General features: G+C 44.9%; 1 long non-coding RNA gene across 1 annotated transcript; it reads right to left on the bottom strand.

Annotated features, from left to right (window-relative positions):
• Positions 1-717: 717 nt before the first annotated feature.
• Positions 718-5,056, bottom strand: LOC136641957 (uncharacterized). The gene is made up of 3 exons (XR_010793931.1): positions 4,882-5,056; positions 4,148-4,228; positions 718-1,470 (listed from the first exon to the last, which is right to left on the bottom strand). It is a non-coding gene; the product is annotated as an uncharacterized lncRNA (long non-coding RNA).
• Positions 5,057-5,931: the final 875 nt, after the last annotated feature.

Genomic DNA, 5,931 nt, shown 5'->3' with positions numbered 1-5,931 from the left:
TATATACATATACATATATGTGTGTGTGTGTGTATAAATAAATAAATAAATAAATATACACACACATATATACACAGTGCTTTTTTGTAAAGAAAAAAGGTGCAGGTATTCACAACTTGTTAATCATTTATTTATTTTTAAACCATTTTTTATTGGAGAAATAAGTAATAAGATACAACTAGACGTAGTCAATAACTATACACACACACACAAATATTATAGATAGATAGAGAGATAGTTTTCCAAAGTTGGAAGTGCAGAAAGTGTTGTGTGTCTTAATTCAAAATTTACATTATAATCTAAATAATAATAGCTTTAAAAGTGTACTGCGGGGGGGGGGGCGCTGATTTCCAGGAGCATGGCCTGAACACAAAAACTCTAACTTCTCCTGCTGAGATAGAGCTTTATCCAGAGAAAACAAGAAATCTTCCTATTTGACAGCTTAGTTTGAATGATAAGACCTGAGTAAAGAAGCTGAGGGAGTTAAGTGAAAGAGGAGGATTTTGTTGTTGGCAACTTTCAGTCTTGAAAGACTATGGTATCGCGCTCTGAATGGTGGTTCTGGAACAGCATCTAGTGTGGCTGAAAAGGCCAATTCGGGAGTGACAATCCCTTCCACACCGGGAGCAAGTGCAGTCTGTCCCTGGTCTGTCTCCCTGGCTATGGGTCTTCCTTCTTTGCCTCTTTGCCTCAGACTGTTGGCCAAGTGTCTCTTCAAACTGGGAAAGGCCATGCTGCACAGCCTGCCTCCAAGCGGGCCGCTCAGAGGCCAGGGTTTCCCACCTGTTGAGGTCCACTCCTAAAGCCTTCAGATCCCTCTTGCAGATGTCCTTGTATCGTAGCTGTGGTCTACCTGTAGGGCGCTTTCCTTGCACGAGTTCTCCATAGAGGAGATCCTTTGGGATCCGACCATCATCCATTCTCACGACATGACCGAGCCAACACAGGCGTCTCTGTTTCAGCAGTGCATACATGCTAGGGATTCCAGGACTGTGTTTGGAACTTTGTCCTGCCAGGTGATGCCGAGAATGCGACGGAGGCAGCGCATGTGGAAAGCGTTCAGTTTCCTCTCCTGTTGTGAGCGAGGAGTCCATGACTCGCTGCAGTACAGAAGTGTACTCAGGACGCTTGCTCTGTAGACCTGAATCTTGGTATGTTCCATCAGCTTCTTGTTTGACCAGACTCTCTTTGTGAGTCTGGAAAATGTGGTAGCTGCTTTACCGATGCGCTTGTTTGGCTCGATATCGAGAGAAAGAGTGTCGGAGATCATTGAGCCACGGTACACAAAGTCATGGACAACCTCCAGTTCATGCGCAGAGATTGTAATGCAGGGAGGTGAGTCCACATCCTGAACCATGACCTGTGTTTTCTTCAGGCTGATTGTCAGTCCAAAATCTTGGCATGCCCTGCTAAAACGATCCATGAGCTGCTGGAGATCTTTGGCAGAGTGGGTAGTGACAGCTGCATCGTCTGCAAAGAGGAAGTCACGCAGACAAGAGGAGGATAAGTTGTAAATTTCGTAACAATGACAGAGAAGATTTCCTCCCTTTTATAGTTAATGGCTGTTTCCCCCTTTGATGACCCTTTCAGAAGGAAAATACATAAACTAAGGACTGGCGGCCCAATCCTATCCAATTTTCCAGCACTGGTGCAGCCGCAATGCAGCCCCAGGGTAAGGGAACAAATGTTCCCATACCTTAAGGTGGCCTCTGTGACAGCTGCCCCACCACAAGATGCACTGCATGCCCCATTGGCTCAGCTGCACCGGCACGGAAAAATGAGGGCAATAGTAGGGAAAGATAAAGATGTAGAGTTAGAGATGGTTGATAGAGATAGGAATCATGGTTATGTGGGTACGTAGTTGGGTGGGATTCACAATTCAGGATAGATGCAGCATACTATATAGAATAAATGGAGAATAGTATAGAAGTAGAAATGTTGAACGTTAAAGGCTTGGGAACCACAAGTAAGCATTTGAAAATTCAATCCCTTATTAAAGTGGATAAACCAGATATATTATTTTTGCAAGAAACACATCAAAAGAAAGAAGGAGTAAGAGCACAATCCTGTGGTCGGTGGCACGGCTCCATGCCATAAGGCACATTAACGGGGTTCACCGCCGGGCTCCCGGGTGCTGGGTTAGCACCAGGTGGTGGCCTAGGTTCCGCAGCTCGGCGGTCTCCTGGACAGCTGGGCTGCGGAAGGGGAGGCGGGGCGGGGGAGGGGGCGTGGGGGAGGTGTTCCAGGGAGGGGGGAGGCCAGCAGGGGTGGGCAGGAGGCGTGCCGGGGGCAGGCAGGAGGAGGATCCGCGGAGCTGAGCGATCCAGGGTGCTCGTGCAGGGCTGCGCGCCCTACACCAGTGCCTTTACTTTACCGCCAACCTTTTGGTCGGCAGTAAAGTGAGTAGCCCCATTGCAGGGCTGCTTACCTTACTCAAGGGAAGGGGACAAACGTCACTTTCTCCCAAGGAGGCTCCCGCAGTAGCGCAGGAGGTGCAGGATTTGGCGGCAGCCTTTTTCTGTGCTGCCAAGCCTGGGCGCTCCGGGCAGCTCAGGAAAGGGCTGTAAATGAGTTGAATGGGATAGAAATATATGAAAAATCATATGGTACTTCTAAATCTAAAGGAGTAGCAATATCTAGGAGGTGTGAATTTCAGATGAATTTAATAAAGAAAGATAAGGAAGGAAGCTTCTTAATGATACAAGGTTTAAAATAAATAAATAAATAAATAAATAAATAAATAAATAAATAAATGAAGAAAGAAAGAAAGAAAGAAAGAAAGAAAGAAAGAAAGAAAGAAAGAATAAAATTAATAAAAGGACAAAAGTGTTACTAGGTCGGTGATATAGATCAGGGGTGTCCAAACTTTTTAACATGAGGGCAAAATCATCTCTCTGTGTTGGGGCCTAGAAAAAAAAGTTAATTTACATTTCAAATTTGAATAAATTTATATAAATTAATACATTAGAGATGGAACTTATATGAATGAATGATGGTCTTTATAGGCTCATGGCCTATAAAAGACCTTGCACAAAACAAGGTCGGCCTTTCTTTTGCTGCCACTGCTGTATCACAGATGTGAAACAGCAAGCAGTGGAGGGAGCCCTCATCCCACAGCTTACATGAGAGGTCGAACAGTTGGCCGTCATGCTGAGAGCAGTTGTGTTGATCTCCGGAGAGCCAGTGCTTATTGGAGACTAGGGGCTCTCAGAGGGCCGGATTAGGAGTCCTCGAGGGCTGCAAGTGGCCCCAGGGCCGGGGTTTGGGCACCCCTGATATAGATGATATAGTGTCAGCAGATGCAGCCACAGCCATTACCCATGCACCCCCCTCCCCAATTAAATAAGTGAAAGAGTATTCAGATACTCCAGTAGTTCTCAAACTTTTTAGCGCTGGAACTCACTTTTTAGAATGACAATATATAGGGACCCACTGGAAGTGGCATCATTAACTTGGTGGTGACGAAACATTTTTAACACCCCCCATATCAAATCAAATAAAGTAAGAATCAAATCAAATTAAGTAAATTAAAAGTTTATAATAAGTATAGGTGTAAAAATGTATTTACAATAAAAAAGAACCCTCCTCATCCTCCCAAGCAGTTGCTGATCTGTTTAAAAAAAAATCCCCAACTGTCCCAAAGGCTGCAATCCTATCCAGATTTACCTGGAAGTACGCCCCACTGACAATAATAGTTAAAAGCATATACATAGTAGCCTATTAGAAGTACAGACCTGTAAGATTTCCTCAAATGCAGTCATTTATCATTAATACACATTGAAAAGAATAAGAACCCACCTGAAATTGGCTTAGGACCCACCTAGTGGGTCCCAACCCACTGTTTGAGAAACACTGTATTAGAAGTATTTGAAAACCATGTTATCAGAAGTAAGCCCTTGTGTTCAGTAAGACTTGGGCTGTAAAATCCTATCTTACTTAATGGAAACAAACCCCTCTAACAATAAGTGTAAATATCCAGTAGAGGAAGCCAGGAAGCTACTCAAGAGCAGGCACACAAAGTCCTCCCAACAAGTTGCTAAAATGCTGACACTTAAAGTTTGGCTTGAAAGCAAAAGAGCAAATGAAATAAAATTAATCCCTTGAACACATTGAGTTAGGACTACAGTCCCTGTCACTAGCTACTTACATTGTAAATCCTGATCTTTGCACTTACTGGAGAGTAAATGGGTGTGCCTTCTGCAAACCAGCACTTGGTTTCATAGCAGACCTGGCAGAAAACACACAAGTAATTTAAGTACTGAAGTAACTTACTGCCTAAAGTTACCCGATATCATAAAGTCACCCAATTTGAGGAGCAGAACCCACCTGGCCACTCCATCTCACCCCTTTCCTTTATGGGCAGGTTTGGCTGCCCAAATGCTGGGCACATGCCATTCTTAGTTGGAGGCTTGACTACTCCAGACACAAAGAAGGACTCTGAGCCAGAACAGGACATGGCTGTCTGGTAATGATGTTCAAAGACGGCTACAGGAACACATCCCAGCATGTTCAGACTGCTAAACCAGCACAGCAGTTGCTGGGGGTTAGAAATGCCCAAGAGGGAGAAAAAATGGGACAAAAATAGGGGTGAACAGAGCACCCCAACAATGGGGTCACCATTTCCCTGTCGTCTGCAGATGGCACGGATTTGTACCATGATGTCATGTTACACATTTATTTTACGTCTATTGAGATGTAGGTCAGTAGTGGTGTGGATACAGCCAAAGAATGAAATCTGCCGATAAAAGAACAGGTGCTTCCTAGGAGTGATGCAAGTTCTTGCACCCCCACCTCCAGTCCTTCCTTAAGTTGCCTTCTGCATATATGCAACAGGGACCAAAAGCAGAAAATCCATTTGCAAAAGCTGAGCTTGCCACTCACCAAATCCTGAATTTCTCAGCCTAGAATTCCAGGCTGGCCATAAAAGCACTTCCTCATTTATCACATAAAAATAGATCAGGAGCCAGTTTGCGGGGAGAAAGTGTTGGACTCATTGCAATTCATTACAGGAAATTTTACTTGGCTCATGGGAATGCCAAACAGGAAGAATCCCAGGGCAATCTGAGTCAGTCAGTGCTATTTAAGGGGGAATGCGTGCAACTGGCATCTGGGATCCAAACCGCACCCTGGTTTCTTTTTTAACATGGGAAAGATTCAGCCTCACACCTACTATGTGTGCCGAGTTTAAAATTAGATCAAGGACATCAGAGCAGGGATGGGATCACAGGAGAGGCAGAAGTATTTTTAAACTCTAAGCAAAACAAAGGGGGGAGGGAGTAAGAGGACTCCAGTTTCATGAAATCTTAGAAGGTAGAGGAGAGTAAACCATACTTCACAAGCCCCTCAGTTCTAGAAAGCTGCTTTTGCTGCAGCATCACATGGATTGCAATGCCCAGGTTAATGTGAAATTCCTGTGCTTTTTGATAGAGTTGTCCACACCCTGACAGGCTGACAATCAGCCTGAAGAAAACATAGGTCATGGTTCAGGATGTGGACTCACCTCCCTGCATTACAATCTCTGAGCATGAACTGAAGGTTGTCCATGACTTTGTGTACCTTGGCTCAACGATCTCTGACACTCTTTCTCTCAATACCAAGCTAAACAAGCGCATCGGTAAAGCAGCTACCACATTTTCCAGACTCACAAAGAGAGTCTGGTCCAACAAGAAGCTGACGGAACATACCAAGATCCAGGTCTACAGAGCTTGCGTCCTGAGTACACTTCTGTACTGCAGCGAGTCATGGACTCTTCACTCACAACAGGAGAGGAAACTGAGCGCTTTCCACATGCGCTGCCTCCGACGCATCCTCGGCATCACCTGGCAGGACAAAGTTCCAAACAACAGAGTCCTGGAACGTGCTGGAATCCCTAGCATGTATTCACTGCTGAAACAGAGACGCCTGCGTTGGCTTGGTCATGTCGTGAGAATG

The sequence above is a fragment of the Tiliqua scincoides genome, chromosome 2 (assembly GCF_035046505.1).
Source record: "Tiliqua scincoides isolate rTilSci1 chromosome 2, rTilSci1.hap2, whole genome shotgun sequence".
In the NCBI taxonomy this organism is placed as follows: domain Eukaryota; kingdom Metazoa; phylum Chordata; class Lepidosauria; order Squamata; family Scincidae; genus Tiliqua; species Tiliqua scincoides.
This window is presented reverse-complemented; position numbering and strand designations above follow the sequence as displayed.